We start from the raw sequence: 18,273 nt of genomic DNA on the forward strand, positions 1-18,273 counted from the left end.
CTAGATAAATAGATAGATAGAGGATATAGATATAGAGACAGATAGATTGATAGACAGATGGATAGATAGATAGGGACAGATAGATAGATAGACATATAGACAGAGCTAGGCAGACAGACAGATAGGCAGATATAGATAGATAGATAGATTAGTGGTAAGAAGGAACTAGAAACCCGTCCTCGCAGTGAAGAAGCATAGATTTCCCAAGTTAGAGATGAAACTCCTTGTATTCTCAACTTCTGGCATATTAACTCCGTGCCACATTTGCATCTCAGCCCCGTACAGTCACTCCTTCCAAGAATTTTAGCTTTTTCATCTTCGCAGAGCATTCGCCAGCGTTTTTGACTCATTCTGTAGGTTTGAAGATGTGTGTTTGTGTTCCTGTTACCGTCATGCCTGTGTGTGTGTGTGTGTGTGTGTGTGTGTGTGTGTGTGTAGAGGATATGAAGAGGACATAATCATTTCTGTGTGGTTTGTGCTGTAAGAGTGTTGGATCAAGGACAACACTGTGTCTGACCAGAGGAGTGTAATTTGTGTACGTGTTTGTGTGTTTATGTATGTGTCAGACCAGAAGAGTGTAGTTTGTGTGTGTGTTTGTGTATGTATCTGACGAGGAAAGTGTAGGTTGCGTAAGTGTTTGTGTGCATGTGTATGTGTCTGACCAGAAGACAGCAGGTTTTGCATGTGTTTGTGTATATGTCAGATCAGACGAGTTTTGGCTGTGTATATGTTTGTGTATGTGTCAGACCAGAAGTTTAGGGTGTGTATAAGTGTTTTTGTGTTTGTGTATGTATCTATGTATCCTGTGTATCCTGTGAGTGGAATGTGCCAGCCTGGACCAAACAAGTGTCAGATCAGGCTTTGGTGTATAGTGTCTTAGGTCATGTACTAGCATCAAAACCCCGAAGGTGAAGGTATGTGGGTTGGTCTCCCGCAATGCCTTCCTCCAAAAATCGTTTCGTGTGGGTTCCATCCCCGCAAGCACACAGACACCTACACAAACTACACTTACACAGACTACACTCTTTTGGACTGACATACAGCCTACACAAACACATACACAACCTACACTTCTGATCTGACACATACACAAGCATACAAACCCATACACAACCTTCACTCTTCTAGCCAGACACATGCACAAGCACACACAAACACACACTTGGACACAACAAAGAAACCACCACCAAAGTATACAAACAATATATTCGTTCAATGATGAATTATTCAAACTCTGCTTGGGCTTCTAACCTCACTAAAACACACTACAACACTATGCAGACTATATTGAACAAAGCCCCCCAAATAATCACAGGCTGCACAGCTACTACATTCACAGACCACCTACAGCAAGAAACCTGTCCTCAAAGTCAAGGATCATCTAGACATGAGAGGCACACAAATTCTTGCCGCAGCCTCCACAAACCCACACCATTCACTACATTACATGGCAGCACATCCACACACACCAAGGATCATCAATGCAACACCCTGCACACGATATAATACACAAATACTGTCGTCTCTTCCCCCCCTCGCCCGCCTCAAACCAGCTTCCAGAAGCATATCCATACTCAGATCACTCACCTCTCCATTCATTCACTTAAAGACAACACACAGCTGTATGCACGGCCTCCTGATATCCACCCTTCTGAATCCTACCTCCCTTGGGAGGACAGGGTCCACCTGGATAGGCTGAGATGTGGGCATCATCCACCCCTCTTGAGTTATCAGAAAAGGCTGAATGACTCCGTCGCTGACGCCTGTCCAGGAAGCAACACAGCACCCTGTACTATTAAGCACATTGTGGAAGACTGCATTGCACACAGAAACCTGCACCATCAACGCAACATACACTCCTTGAGAGCTCTGTGGGAATGCCCGGTCTCGCCCGTGGCCTTCCTTTGGGACTTACGGTTGTTCGGCCAGACTGCCTAGGGAACAGCAACTACTATATACTACTACACACAAAACCTGCACTCTTCTGGTCAGACATATGTACATGACGAGAGTTCACCCACTTTAACACAGCATTTCCCCTCCTTCAGACATGGCCGTCTCACCTCAATGCTTCCCTTTCTCCCCTTTCTCTCATAGCCGCTCCTCCCCTCTTCCTTTGTCTCCCCACATCCCCTTCCTCCTTACCTCCCTAGCTCCCCCTCTCTTTGTCTCCCCACCTGTAACCTCACTTTGGTTCTCCACTCTTCTTGGATCAAAATCTCCTTTCCTCCCCACTTCCCCTTTCTCCTTCCCTCCACCTAACCTCCTCACCTTCCCTTCTTCATTACCTGCTCCCTCCCCGTTCCTCTTCTCCCCCCTTGCCTTTACTTCCCCCTTGCTTGCCTCCTCAAACGAAACATCTCAGCATGTAAACACAGCCATCTGACTCCCTGATCCTTCTCGTTTCCTTGTTCTTAGCTATTCTTTACTCCTCCTCCTCCTCCTCTCATTCCTTCTCCCTTCGTCATCCGTCTACCGTGCACCACTATCTTCATCTCTGCTCACTACCCTTCCTTCCTCCTTCACCCTTTCATCCTCCTCTTCCCCTCTCCTTTCCACCTCCCCACTTCCCCACTCCCCTCGTTCTCCACGCCCCTCCTTCTCTCCACCTGCCCTTCCAGCCTCGCTTTGTCGCCCTGTGTCACAAGGACTGAGCATCAAAACACGGCACCCGGATCGGCCTACTGAATACTTACTGAGCAGCCCACGTCACACACCACTGCCCTCAACACACACGGGCCAGTCTCTCTCTCTTTTCTCTCTCTCTCTCTCTCTCACACACACACACACACACACACACACACACACGCACACACACACACACACACGAGCGCTGGCAATGGAAAAAAAACAGACTAATACTCTTCCATTGCTGTGGATTAAACAAGAATAAAACCAGGAAGTCAGTAACGCCCCATAATCTTACGGTGACCCAGAGGCGATCAGTCCTAGTAGTAAAAAAAACACGAACCAAACGAGAAAAACATTAAAACACAGAGCAATAGATTAATACCAGGAAGAGTTAATCGTGACCTGGATGCTTGCGGTGCGTCCAGAAGTGATCAGTACGAATGAATAAAAAAAATCTGAGGCGAACGAGTGAAACCTTTGGACAGTGCTCAGCCAGCCATCCAGGCGTGACTCGCGCTGTTAATTACTGCCACTGAGACGGAAAATGTTGCCGCTTTATGGAATGTTTTAGCGTGTAGTGAGTGTGAAGGCCTCTCTCTCTCTCTCTCTCTCTCTCTCTCTCTCTCTCTCTCTCTCTCTCTCTGGTCAGCCACGGGGCCGAGTTGTCAGCTGCGGTGTTGTCAGGGAGTATTACTGACACTGAGAAGGATGCAATGCTAAAACGTTGCAAAGGGTATTGTTGAAATGCTAAAATGTTACTGAGTGTGAAGTTGAAATGCTAAAATGTTACTAAGTGTGAAGTTGAAATGCTGAAATGTTACTAAGTGTGAAGTTGAAAGGCTAAAATGTTGCAATGTGTGTAGTTGAAATGCTAAAATGTTGCACAGTTTATTGTTGTCTGGTACGAAATTATCTATCTGTTGCCAGACGCCTTAATCCCATGAGGGGTGGCCACAAACAAATCGCCTCCATGTCGCCCTGTCCCCCACCATTTTGCTGCCCTACCCCTAGCTCACACGCCCCTCACTCATATACCTCCTCACTCCATCCCTCCATCTCATCCTCGGCCTCCCTCTCCCCCACTTCAGGTAACTTGACAGATGATAACTAAACAGAGGAAAACAGCAGGTAAACAGAGGAGGCCTGAAATTAAGGTGAAATTCCTTGACTATAATGGTGTCTGTCTGTCTGTCTCTGTCTGTCTGTCTGTCCCCCCCTCTCTCTCTCTCTCTCTCTCTCTCTCTTTCTACTTTTTTTTTATTAGGTTCAGGGGAGACTTAAATCGAAGGTGTTATATATTACCATTATTAACCCCTTCAGTACGATGATCCACTTTTTTAAGTTGAAGAAAATTGTCGGATAGCATCAAAGAAGTGAGAGAGAGAGAGAGAGAGAGAGAGAGAGAGAGAGAGAGAGACTATCTGGGCGATGGGATAATTTCTTCAGCACGAGAGGCCTTCCGTAAGATTAAGACAGTCGCTCCGTGAGTGTAAAAAAAAATAATTAAAGAAAATCGTCGTGCTGAAAAGTTAATGAGTTTTTTTTCCCTTCCTCCGGTAGTAGGAAGAAAATAATAATAATGATAATAATAATACTAAGGTCCAGATGGAAAGAATATTTTGAAAGTTTGATGAATGGGAATAGAGAGAGCACAGCCGCTGTAAATATGTCTGGTTTGGGTGGTATGCAGAGGAGGAATGCAATGATAGGAAACGTGACACTCGCACATGTGAAGAGCGCTGTGAAACGGCTGACAAATGGGAAGGCAGCTGGGGTTGATGAGTGTATGCAGAGATGATTAAGTGTAGTGGAGAGAGCCGAATGAAATGCTTGTTGGAGATGTGTAAGAAGGCATGGATGAGTGAAACTGTGCCAGAAGAGTGGAAGAATACTGTGATTTTCCCCCAGTACAAAAATAAAGTTGAACGAAGTGAGTTCAAGAATTATCGTGGCATAAGTTTATTGAGTGTGGTAGGGAAGGTATATGGAAGAATTATTATAAAGTAAGAGAGATATCAGAAGTCCTGGTGAGTGATGAGCAGGGTGGCTTTAGGAGTGGCAAAGGATGTGTGGATTAAATGTTTGCAGTGAGACAGATGGTGAAGAAGGCTTGTGAGCAGGACTATAAGGTGTTTATGGCATCCATGGATCTGGAAAAAGCATACGACAAAGTAGACAGAGAAGGATTGTGGAAGGTTTTGTGCATGTACGGTGTAGATGGTAAACTGCTAGGTGCCGTCAGAAGTTTTTATGATTATAGTGAAGGATGTGTAAGGGTAAATGAGCATCTAAGTGAATGGTTCACGATCGGTGTGGGCGTGCGACAAGGTTGTGTGATGTCCCCATGGTTGTTCATTATATATATGGATAGGGTAATGAGAGAAGTAAAAACACGAGTAATGGAGAGGGGGATGGCGTTGGTAATGAATGGTGATGGATGGAGTATCTCAGGTTTGTTATGTGCTGATGATGCAGTACTACTTGCAAATACCGGAAAAGAACTTGGTAGGCTAGTGCAGAATTTTGCTGATACTTGTGAGCGTCGTACCTTGAGAGTAAATGTAGAAAAGAGTAAAGTGATGGTTACAGAGAGAGAAGGTGACTCCCAGTGTGATGTTACAGTGAATGGAGAGAGACTGGGTGAGAGAGTTCAAATACCTGGGTACAGTGATAGAAAAGAAAGGAAAATGTGCAAAAAAAAAAGCGCAAAATACAGTGACACAAGGAAGGAAAGTAGCTGGTACAAAGAAGACCTTGATAAGAAACAGAGACTTGAGTGTTGCAGCTGCATGAGGCTTACATGAAGGAGTGTAAGTGCCTGCTTTAACAAAGAGATGTGAGACTATGGTGTGGCATGAAAATGAAAAGCCAAGAGTGAGGTCAGTGGAGATGGGACTGCTGAGGAATGTATGTGGAGTACAGAGAATGGTTGGGATACGAAATACAGTATTCGTGAAAGATGTGGAGTAATGAAGTCTGTGGACATTAGAATCGAAGAGAGTGTACTGAGATGGTATGGCCATGTAGAGAGAATGGATAACAATAGTGGAGAAAAAGGTATATGTAAGCGAATTTGAAGGAGGGAGGAGGTGAAGTAGGCCAAGGAGAGGGTGGAGGGATATGGTGGATGAGTGTGTGAGGAAGAGAGGTTTGCATGTCGGTGAAGCTAGTGGACTGACAAGAGATCGAGCTGGCTGGATGAATATTGTGAGAAGCGCATGATCAGGGATTTGGCACCCACTTTTTAACGTGACAGCGTCCGGATTGACTCTATCGGATACGCTTATGTGAAGCTACAGTACTTGGTGAATGTTTTTGGCGTATCAGATGGAGCCAGGATTCCGTGGGTTTGAATGGTGAGTGAATGGAAGCGTGGCCTATTGGACTGAGCAGTTTTGGGCTGTCTAGACGTTGCTACTCCACTCCCTGCCCTTGGGTGGGAAAGGAGGTCCGGATGACAGTGATAATAATAATAATAATATTAATAATAATAATAATAATAATAATAATAATGTCACCCGGAGAAAGTTAAGATTGTGCTAAATCTTCCTTTACTTAATCTCCTTCTTCAGTTTTGCTTTCTCCACCCCGACTTTTTCCCAGTCTCAGCCCTTCACCTCCCTCACCCTCTCTCCTCGTATTTCATCATTATGCCTCTTTATCCTTCCTCCTCAACCTCCATTCGCTTATCTTACCCATGCCCCCCATGCCCTTCTTCCTTCCTTCCCTCCTTCCTTCCTTCCTTTCTTCCTTCCCCCCTTCCTTCCTTCCTTTCTTCCTTCCCCCCTTCCTTCCTCACTTCTTTCTTTCCTTCCTTCCTCCTTGCTTATCTTCTTTCCCGCTTCTGTTTTGTCCTCGTCGTCGTCCTCGTCTTCGTCGTCGTCGTCCTCCTCCTCCTCTAATCTACCTTTCTGCTCGTATTTCGTCATTATGCCTCGTTATCCTTCCTTCTCTTTCTCCATTCCCACATTTTACGCATGCATTACTTTACCTTCTTCATTCTTACCACTCTTCCTTCCCTCCTCCTTATTCCTATTTGCCCTTCCTTCTTCCTCATCCTCCATCTTCTCAGCTTCTTTTTCCTCCTCCTCTTCACTCTTTCATTTGACTCTTTTTTCCTCTCTTTCCCTCATTTTCCGTTTGTCCACCTTCACCCCTCCATCTCTCGCCCTCATTTCTCCACCTTTCCCTCGCCTCTTCATCTCTCCCTCCTCCTCCTCCTCCTCCTCCTCCTCCTCTCCCAAGCTCATTTTCGCTGCCACCTCACTTTTCTCTCACACTCCTGCACGACACCATTTGCGTCTCCTTTCTTCCTCCCCCACCCCCCCTCTCTCTCTTTCTCTCGCTCTCTCACTCTTTATGCCTCACTTTCTAATACTCTCTCTCTCTCTCTCTCTCTCTCTGTATATAAATATAATCCTTGGTATGGGCCGTAATATCTGTCGTAATGCCTTTTGAGGAATTAATCCTTGCAACTCTCTCTCTCTCTCTCTCTCTCTCTCTCTCTCTCTCTCTCTCTCCCTTGTTCTTTTCTCACTTGTTCTCTCCTCAGTCTCTCTCGTTTTCCTCAACTTCGCGTATTTTTCTCTCCAAGTCTGCCCTGTTGTGTGGGTCGTACCGTGTATCTGTTTTCTCTTTTCTTTTTCGTTTTCTTCTTTTTATCTTATTTATTACCATTTTTCTTCTATTTTCTTTGATTTTTCTCATTTGTTTCCTTGATCTATATCCTTGCTTGTGTATCTGCTTCATTCTTTCTCTTTGTTTTCTTTTTTGTTTATTTTTTACCATTTATTCTGTTTTCTTGACCTATTTCCTTGTTTTTGTATTTCCATTTGTTATGTTTGATTCGCCTTTTTCACGTGTATCTCTTCTATTTTTTCCTTTTTTGTTTTTATTTCCCCATTTTTCTATTTTTTCCTTCGTTTTTTTTTTTCCCCTCCTCCTTCCATATTTTCCTTTTTCTTCTTCTCCTCGCCTTCGTCTTTCCTCTTTACGGCCATCTTTATTTTCCTCAGTTTACCTTTATTGTACATTTTATATTTATTTCGTTCTTGTTTCTTCTTGATTTAATTCTCTTTTTTCCCTCTTTCTTTCCTTTTCTCTTTTTCATCCCTGTTCTTTTTTCCATGATTTTGCAGTTTTTATTTTTATTTTTTCATTATTTTCTCTTCTGTTCATTTCTTTTTTTTCTTTGTTCTCTTCGTTGCCTTCATAGTCGCTTGGTTCTCCTTCTGACATTGTTATTATTATTACTGTTATTAATATTATTATTATTATTATTATTATTATTATTGTTATTATTATTGGGGTAGTTTGTTTATTTTATCATTCTCATTACTCATTTCGTTGTGTTCCTTTCTTATTATTATTTGTGTTGTTTTTGCCACTACTACTACTGCTACTACTACTACTACTATTAAGAACTCCACATTCTGTGGAGTTCTTATTGATATTTACTTTTTTTTTTTTTTGGGGGGGGGGGGAGGGGGAATATCTAGAAGGCTGGCATTGTAAGACCGTTCGAAATAGAGACCTGAAATTTTCAGGAGTGATGTATATTGGTTGCAGGATTCTTTTGGCACAAAAAATAATTCCTAGCACCAGCGCCGCATTAGTGCCCTCTATGTTATATTTTCAACTTTTGCTTACCTGTGTAGCGAGAACTACTGAATCGATTGCTTTGCAAATGCTACCAGTATGTAGTCGTCAGCATATACTACTGCACCTGGGTATTGATACTGAGATCCAGGAAATACATTTTGAGATATTGAGGAAAATCAAAATGGCCGCCTCATGCCTGAAAGAGCTAACTCGGAAAGTATTTAGCCGATTTTGACCACATTCAGTGGAAGTGTAGTGGGTCATGAGTGAACATGATCTGCATGATATGAATTACCTTGACCTTAATCTCAAGGTCACAGGTCAGAATCTTTAAAAAATTTAGTCATACAAAAAGTCCCCTAATATTAGGTCTACAGTGATAACAAAAGTATTTTCATCTGGAATGTGAAGTTCTTTAAATATTGCTTCAACAACTTCAGAATTCTAGATATTATTATTAGTATTATTTAAATATTGCTTCACCATCTTAAGAATTCTAGATATTATTATTATTATTTTTATTATTATTATTATTATTATTATTATTATCATCATCATTATTATTATTGGGGTAGTTTGTTTATTTTATCATTCTCATTACTCATTTCGTTGTGTTCCCTTCTCTATGCTCATGTCATTTGTTTTTGCATATGTCTTTCTTTTTCTCTTGCTCCGTCGCTCCGTCTGCTGATTTACTCTTTTTTTCTCTCTCTCTTCCTCCCTTGTATTTCCTTGTTCCTCGTCTCTTATTCTTCTCCAGTTCCTTACGTCGCTCCATCTTCCTGTTGCTCATCCTTTTTCATCTCATATATTCTTTATCTCCTTTCTTTTCTCCCCATTTTCTCATGACCTTTTCTTTTTATTTTTTCTTGTCTTCTGTTTGCATTATTTCTGTATATATTTTTTCTAGCTGCTTTCCTTTTATTTATTTTTTTATTAATTTGTCTTCTAGTTTTTTTTTTTATGGTTTTGATTCATTGTTTTCCTTAAATATTTCGTGTCTCTTGGCCCTTTTATCCTGTCTGTCTGTCTGTCTGTCTGTCTGTCTGTCTGTCTCTCTCTCTCTCTCTCTCTCTCTCTCTCTCTCTCTCTCTCTCTGTCTCTCTCTCTCTCTCTCTCACCTCCTCCGCTGTTCTTTCGTCCCTTCTTTTGTCTCAATTCTCTTATTTTATTGCCCTCTCCTCCATTTCCTTGTCCAGTTTTTCTTCCGCGTTTCCTTCCTCCTTTTTCCTTATTTCCTCGTTTCTGTTTACCTCATATTCTTTATTTTCTGTCGCCTCCCATGGTTCTTTATTCCCATTTCTGCTGTTTTTCTCTTTGTTACTTATTTCCACCTTCCTTTTCTTCCTTTATTGACTTTCGTTCGCTATTTCATATTTTTTCTTTTTCTATCGTTTTCTGGTTTATTTCGTAGTCCATTTTTCAATTGATATTTTTCTTTCTTTTGTTTTCCCTTTTCTTTCTTTTTTTCTGTTTGTTTATCCTTTTTATTTCTCTGTTTTTGTTTGTTTATATATCTTCTTCCTGTTTTGATTGTCTTACTTTTCGTTTTCTTTTTATCTTTTTCTTTTTCCTGTTTGTTTATCTTTTTCTTTTCAAATTGTTTATCTTTTTTTTTGTTTTGTTTGTTTATCTTTTTCTTTCTCTTTTTTGTGTTTATCTTTTTCTTTGTTTTGTTTGTTTATCTTTTTCTTTCTCTTTTTTGTGTTTATCTTTTTCTTTGTTTTGTTTGTTTATCTTTTTCTTTCTCTTTTCTGTGTTTATCTTTTTCTTTGTTTTGTTTGTTTAACTTTTTCTTTCTATTTTCTGCGTGTTTATCTTTTTCTTTGTTTGTTTGTTTATCTTTTTCTTTTCAAATTGTTTATCTTTTTTTTTGTTTTGTTTGTTTATCTTTTTCTTTCTCTTTTCTATGTGTTTATCTTTTTCTTTGGTTTGTTTGTTTATATTTTTCTTTCTCAGTTCTCTCTTTATGTGTCTTTCTGTTTTCCGTTTTTAAAAATCCGTTTTCTCTGTTTTGTTTTATCGTTTTTCTTTATGCTTTCTGTTTTTTTTTTTTATCCTTCTTCTTTTATTTTTTTCCCTGTTTGCTTCTCCTTTAACACTTTATGTCTTTAATTTAACTCTTTCTGTTTTCTTTATCATTTTCTCTCTCTCTTTTCTGTTTGTTTATCCATTTTCTTTATCTGTTTTTCATTTCTATAGATTATCCTTTTACTCTTGTCTTGTTTTTCCTTTTCTCTTTTTCCTCGTTGTTTTTCCATACTTCTTTTTCTTATTGTCTTCCCTTCAGCTACTTTTCGTATGCTTATTATTCTTCCTCCACATTTTTTTTTTTCGCTCATGTATATTTTTTTTCTCCTGTTTATCTCCAGTTTCATATTCTATCGTCCTCGCTTCCATTTTCTTCTACGTTTTCTTTGTTTTTCCTTACTTTCTCTCCGTTTCTTCCTTTCTCTGTTCTTTCTTCCCAGCTTCCCTTTTACTCCCCTATTTGTTTCTTTATTTGCTATAATTTTGTTGCCTCTCCTCCTCATCTTTTCGCTCATTTGTGGTAATTTATTGTTCTCTTTCATTTCTTTCCCCCCACTTCCTCCTTTATTGCATTGCGTTTTTTTCTTATTTCTTCCTTCCTATTTTTTTCCTCCTTCGCCTCTGCCTCTGCTTTTTTCTTCTTTTTTCACACTTCTCCGTATTCCTTATTTATTCGTCTTTCTCTTCCTCCTTCGTCTAATTTTCTTTTCTCTTTATCCCCTGTTTCTCTCTCTCTCTCTCTCTCTCTCTCTCTCTCTCTCTCCAATCCATTAGCTTTCTTCTAACCCTCATCTTCTTCCTCCTATTCTACCCCTTATTCTTCTTCCTTCCTTTCCCACCCCTTCCCCTATTTCTTTCCTCCCTCTCCTCCTTCCCTCCCTCTTCCTTCTAATCCATCTCGCTTCCTCCCAGCCTTCATCCCCTCACTTTATTTTCTTCCTTTTTTTCTTTTTTCTTTCTTCCGGTTTCCTTCCTCCTCGCCGTGGCTTTCTTTCACAACTGCTTCCCCGTCTCATGGTTCATCTCTCTCTCTCTCTCTCTCTCTCTCTCTCTCTCTCTCTCAGATTTGTCCCGTCTCAGCCGTACATATTTTCCTGCAATTCCCTCTCTGTTTCCTACTGTCTTCCTCCTCTGTGTGTGTGTGTGTGTGTGTGTGTGTGTGTGTTCATTCGCCATTTCAAACTTTCCCTACTTTCCACATATATCCCGCTCTCTCTCTCTCTCTCTCTCTCTCTCTCTCTCTCTCTCTCACTCTCTCACTCATAGCTTTCTTCTGCATCCTTTCACTTTTCTATCCTTTTGCTTTCCTTTCTATAAAACACACACACACACACACACACACACACACACACACACACACACACACACACACACACACACACACACACACACACTCTCTCTCTCTCTCTCTCTCTCTCTCTCTCTCTCTCTCTCGTCAATTAAGGAAGCTCCCTCACACCTCTTCCTTAGCGATTTATTTTTAGGTATCTGGTTAATATCCTTTGCACGCTGTTTATGTAGAGTGAGGCGATGTTACAATAATTTGCCAAACCCGAAAATGGACAGGCAGGTGTAATGTGCAAAATAAATCACTAAGGACAAAGGTGTAAGAAACAAAATTGATCACTAAGGAGACAGGTGTAATAAGCAAAATAAATCGCCAAGGTAAAGGTGTAAGAAGCAAAATACATCACTAAGGACAAAAGTGTAAGAAGCAAAATAAATCACTAAGGAGAAAGGTTTAAGAAGCGAAATAAATCACTAAGGAGAAAGGTTTAAGAAGCAAAATAAATCACTAAGGAGAAAGGTTTAAGAAGCAAAATAAATTGCTAAGGAGAAAGGTGTAAGAAGCAAAATAAATCGCCAAGGACAAAGGTGTAAGCAGCAAAATAGATCACTAAGGAGAAAGGTGTATCTATCCATCCATCATCCAATTCTACGTTGCCCCATGAGAAGCGTAGAAGCCCGGGGCTAGGCAATTTGGTCCGACATTTAAGATGAGAGTGACCAGCCTCACGCATCCCTGAGTGGCATTACATGAGCAATAACCCCAACCATCCCTTGGATATAAACCTTCACGGGCTCAATCCGATTGGAGTGCTGCACTTACCCACTAAACCACCAGGTGCCATAATTTGGTTATATGGTTACCACCCAGCGTAGTAAATGGTTTCCTGGTGTACAGGAAACCATTAGGCTTGTCACTCAGTGTAGAGTCACCCATAGGCTGAAGGAAAGGGAAAGAATGAAGGAAAGAAAGACAGAAGAGGGAGTGTAAAGTCACCCGTAGGCAGAAGGACGAGGAAAGAATGAAGTAAAGAAAGACAGAAGAGGAAGGAAGGAACGGAGAGAGGGAAAGGTGTAATAAGCAAAATAAAATCGCCAAGGAAAAGGTGTTAGGGAGCTTCCGACGAGAATCCCAGGCCAGGAATTCCCCGCAACTCGATTATCCTCAGCACGCCCTAATTTCAACCCCCCCCCCAATTTCCCTCCCCCCCCTCCAATTAGGCTTTCTGCTGACCTTGCTTGTACGGGGTTGATGCTGGCCCCCCCTCCCCCTCCAGGGACACTATGGAATTTGCGAATATATGGGGTCGTTTTTTTTTTTTTTTTTTTTTTTTTTTTTTTTGAGGGGGGAGGCGTGGAAGAAGGTGGCTACTGTAGGGAAAATTTTTGAAGTCTCTCTCTCTCTCTCTCTCTCTCGAAATACATCAACATGGGTCCATTTTGGGTCCAATTCTTATCCGTTATTTAGTTACTGATGACCTAATGGGATAATTACGAGGAAGACTATTTCCGCCCATAAGGCCATCAGTAATTGTAACTCCGTGATCTTTGAGAGAGAGAGAGAGAGAGAGAGAGAGAGAGTAAAAAATGAACTATATTGCGTGACACCTTATGTACCGATTATGATAACTTCAGCTATTTACCATTAGGAACCTTTATCTTCATCATCATCATCATCATCATCATCATCACTCTCTTCATCATCATCATCAGCAGCAGCATCACCATCATCATCATCTTCATCATCATCGTCATCATCATCATCATCATTGTCCCATCAGTCTTTCATTGCGGTTTCACCATCAGATGTCACAATATCACTCGCTCCAAACCCCCTTAACCCATTCAGTACGGGGACGTCTCTTGTTTTCCTCCTGGCTTAAATAACAGACGATTTTATTCAGCTCCGGGAAGGGGGTTAGTTAAGGAAGCTCCCTGACAAACACCTTTTTCCAAGCGATTTATTTTGCATATCACTCCTTGCCCTCCTATTCTGTGTTATATAAATCCTTCTAACATTGTCATACTCTGCATAAATAACGTACAAAAGGATATTAACCAGCCACATCGAAAAATAAATCGCAAAAGAAGAGGTGCTTGGGAGGTTCCTTACCCGGCGAGAATACGGCCCTTAAGCTGAATAAAATCGTCCGGGGAAGCAAGGATTAAGTAAAGGTGAAATCCTCTGAAGCAAGGATTAAGAAAAGGTGAAATCCCCTGAAGCAAGGATTAAGTTTGAAGTAAGGATTAAGTAAAGGTGAAATCCTCTGAAGCAAGGATTAAGTAAATGTGAAATCCTCTTTTTGAAGGGATTAATGAACACTGTATCAAACCCCTCAAGTTCGAGAAATCTCCCCGAAGCTGAATAAAATCGTCTGAAATTAGCAAGAAAAAAATATAACTCACGTCCAAGGGGTGAAGGAGTTAATGAATGTACATCTCTCTCTCTCTCTCTCTCTCCACACACACACACACACACACACACACACACACACACACACACACACACACACACGTTGGAAAAGTCTCCCAATCTGAATAAAATCGTTTTTAGTCAGTTTGTTTTTACTTGGGAAAGATCCCCAACCCACTTTCAGTTCAGGTTTAGCCAGACTGCTGGATAAATTTGACTAGTAACCAAGGAGACTCATTCCTGTCCCAAAACAAAGACTCGTCGAATTTCTTGCATCCACATCGCAGGTCCGTATTCTCGTCGGCTAAAGAAGCGTCTTAGCACCGTGGTGATTTATTTTAGGAAATAGCTAGTTAATGTCAATCGGTATGTTATTAATGCATATTATGGGGGTATTTGAAATATGTAAATGGCAGAGAAGAGGATAGCAAGGGTAATAAACAAAATAAATCCCTTAGGAAGAGGTATTAGGGAGCATCCTTGTCCGATGAGAATACGAGCCCTAATATCTGAGCTATGATGGTGGCCCAGTTCCGTCAGATGAAAATAAACCACCTATAAGAGCACTGAGAATGCTTTGAAGCTGACGTCCACTGCTGAAGGGGTAGGAATGATCTGGGCTGACCTGCCTCCCCCTCAGCACGGTCAGCTGGAAAATAATTTGACCCAAACTGTGCCAATACTCTCCTTTTGTTGTAACTTTGACGCAGCCCAGAGCAAAACGACTCTCCGGTGTGTATTACGGTACACACACACACACACACACACACACACACACACACACACACACACACACACACACACACACACACACACACACACACACACACACACATTCAGAAGATTCCCCGTCAGTGAAAGATTTATAACAGACGAAACCAGCGAGACGGATCGCTGACTGGCTGGACCTAAAGGTATTATGATTATATTTTCAGTAAGCATCATTCATTCAGCCTTCTTTATTTACGTAGTCCATCTCAGTTTCATACATATATATATTCCACACCATGAGTATGACACCCACGTTGACCTGGCTCGTAAATTTTGTAAAAGAAATAGGTCAAAAAATGAGAGAATGAAAGAAAAAAAAGAGGAAAATGTCCCTAAGTTTGTGAAGCCGCTCATCAGCAGCGAGACGAAGTGCGGATAGAAAACGTTTGCAGAATGAACGGCCTAAGAGAGAGAGAGAGAGAGAGAGAGAGAGAGAGCTGGGGGAGGGAAAAATAATCTTTGGGAAGTTTACTCAAGTCGTTCCTAACATTTTATCAGAGTAACGAGGAGGTGGTGGTGGTGGCAGCAGGAGAGAGTGGGGGTGGAGGGTGGGGGGAAGAAAATAAGAGGAGGGTAAAGGAGATGTAAAAAAGGGGTGGATGGTGGGGGGAGGAGGTGTGGGGAGGGGAGAATGAGTAGTTAATGAGGAGGGGGAAGTAAGGGCGAGAGTAATGGAGGTACTGAGGGGAGCGTAATGGGGGTATTGAATGGAGAGAGGTGCTAAACGAGGGAATTTATGGGTACTGATGATGGTGAGTGGGAGGAGATGATGGGGAAAGATGAGTGGGTAACAGGGGATAATGAACAGGGCGAAGTAAAGGGGAAGGATAATGGGGAATATTGAGTGAGAGGGATTGGCGGTAGGAGAGGGAGAATGGATGTTAATGAGAGGAAGAGAGGTAGGAACTGAGATGAGAGGGATGGTATATTAAGAAGGATGATGGGAAGGTAGACTGATTGACAGATAGTTAGATAGATAGATAGACAGATAGTCAGGTAGGTAGGTAGCTAGACAGACAGGCAGACAGATATAGATAGACAGAACGGTTGGTAGGCGAGTTGATAGACACATAGATAGACAGATAAATACAGGTATGGAAATAGATAAAATGTCGCCATCGTGGAGGGTTTTTTGAAGGTGCCTCTAACTCCTCCATTAGAATGAGAAAAAGAACATTCATCCTGTAGAAAGTTAAAAATTTACCAGGCATCATGGCATAGTAGAGATTATATAGAAGCTAGAATAGAAGAAAAAGAGGAGGAGGAAGAAGACAAGAAGAAGAAGAGGAAAGAAGAAAGGTCCTTACGGTGACTCACATCGCTTTTGAGTCAGCGAGTGAAAAGGTGTTAGTGTATGGGAGTGAGGATATTGTTTTTTAAGTTGTTGGTTTGAGTGAGTGAGGGAATGAGTGAGAGAGACAGTGTGAGCGAGGTAATGTCTGAGAGTGAGTGAGTGTGAGAAAGTGAGTGTGGGTGTGTGAACGAGAGAGTGAATGAGTGAGAGTGAAAGATAAGTGAGAAGTATGTGCAAGTTAGTGTATGTGAGAGAATGAGGGAGCTGATGCAGTAGTGTGAGAGTGAATGTGACGGAATGAGAATGACAGTATAAAAATGCAGATGACAGTGTGAGAGTGAAAGTATGAAAAGGTGGGGTGAGTAAGTGGGAAAATGAAAGAAATGAAGTGAGAATGAGGAACGGTGAAAGAGTGTGAGGCAAGAGTAGTAGAGTGGGTGAGTTAATGTGAGAAATTAAGCGTGTGTGTGTGTGTGTGAGAGAGAGAGAGAGAGAGAGAGAGAGAGGAGAGAGAGAGAGAGAGAGAGAGAGAGAGAGAGAGAGAGAGAGAGAGAGAGAACATGAAAGAGGGAAAAAGTGTGTGCATGAGAGAGTGAGTGAAATTGAGAGCATGAAAGAGAGGGAAAAAGCGTGTGCGTGAGAAAATGTGCGTGTGCGTGTGTGTGTGTGTGTGTGTGTGTGTGTGTGTGTGTGTGTGTGTGTGTGTGTGTGTGTGTGAGAGAGAGAGAGAGAGAGAGAGAGAGAGAGAGAGTTGATAAAATAAGATCAAGTAAGAGTGAATGACTACGTAAGAATGAATGACTAAAAAAGACGATCCATTAACATCAAGTTTCCAATGTATTTTCTAGGGAAGTTCTCGCCTATAGGGATAACTGCGCTAAAAATATCGGGACCTCGGTGCTGGAAAAAGAAAAGTGCATTGAGAGGACCTAGGGCTTTATTCTTTTTTGTTTCTGTGTGTAAGCTGATAATATTGTAAGCTTGAATAATTGTGAATGAATGTGTGTGTGTGTGTGTGTGTGTGTGTGTGTGTGTGTGTGTGTGTGTGTGTGTGTGTGTGTGTTTGTGTGTGTGTGTTTAGCTATCTTTATGTGTGAAAAAAAAAAAAAAAGACAGGTTGTTGAATTTTTTATGTTTTTGGATTCTACTGATCCCATCTATAACAGTGGATAATGATGATGATGATGATGATAACAGTGGTGGTGCTGGTGGTGGTGATGATGAGAACGAGGTCGATGGTAATAATGATGATGATGATGATGGTGAAACTGAAGATCACACACACACACACACACACACACACACACACACACACACACACACACACACACACACACACACACACATCGGTATGGTGGAGAAAGTTGATTTTGCGAGTCGTGCTGTGTTGTTAAGAGATACGTAGCGTCTGGAGAGTCATGACAACCAAATTACGTAGCCCCAACCACAAGGGCCAGAGATAAAGCGATAAAGAATGGCCTCCCTTATCATTCCCGCTACTACATGGTGCCACTCTGCTTGCGATTTTTGTGGGACTTGGCCTTATTCCAAGTTTTATTTGGTGGTGTAGTTCGTTCACCTTCACTTGGCTGAGATTTTCGTCCTATGGCAGCTTATTTCTCGTGTCTCAGGGCAGACTAAGACAGTAATGCGACGCTACATAGTTTTCATGGCAGTTTTTCGTGACCAGCAGCATATTCTGGTGTTAATGTTATGTTCCGGATCAGCATTCAAGACGGCGAGACGGTAAATTTAGGCCAAGTTTACGCAAACAGAGTGTAATATTTGTTCGACTCCTGTACTGTACTTATTGCTTGTAATATAAAGTACTACTGGAGTATGTTTATTGTACATATTGTACACTTTTACCAGTATTTGCAGTAGTCTTCTATTCCTTGCTTATATTAAAGGTGATATTAGTTGCGAGATGCTTGTGCTTACTGCCAGTATTTATCAGCAAGGATGTCTGCAGTAATCTTGTAACTGCTGCTTATATTAACCACTGGGGAAGGTCGTTTTAAAGCTGAATTAAATTGTTCATAGGGAATATTTATAAACTCTCCTAAGCTTAAGTTGTGTGTAATATTGACTGTAAATACGGTTGTCTTCTCATACAACTACCAAGAACATCACAGTCAGAGCTGAGTGAATTGAGAGAGAGAGAGAGAGAGAGAGAGAGAGAGAGAGAGAGAGAGAGAGAGAGAGAGAGAGAGAAGACTGGCAAGGCGTAGTGAATTTGATATAC

This window comes from Coenobita brevimanus, chromosome 47 (assembly GCF_032717465.1).
Source record: "Coenobita brevimanus isolate Jiangsu-jjx chromosome 47, ASM3271746v2, whole genome shotgun sequence".
NCBI lineage: Eukaryota > Metazoa > Arthropoda > Malacostraca > Decapoda > Coenobitidae > Coenobita > Coenobita brevimanus.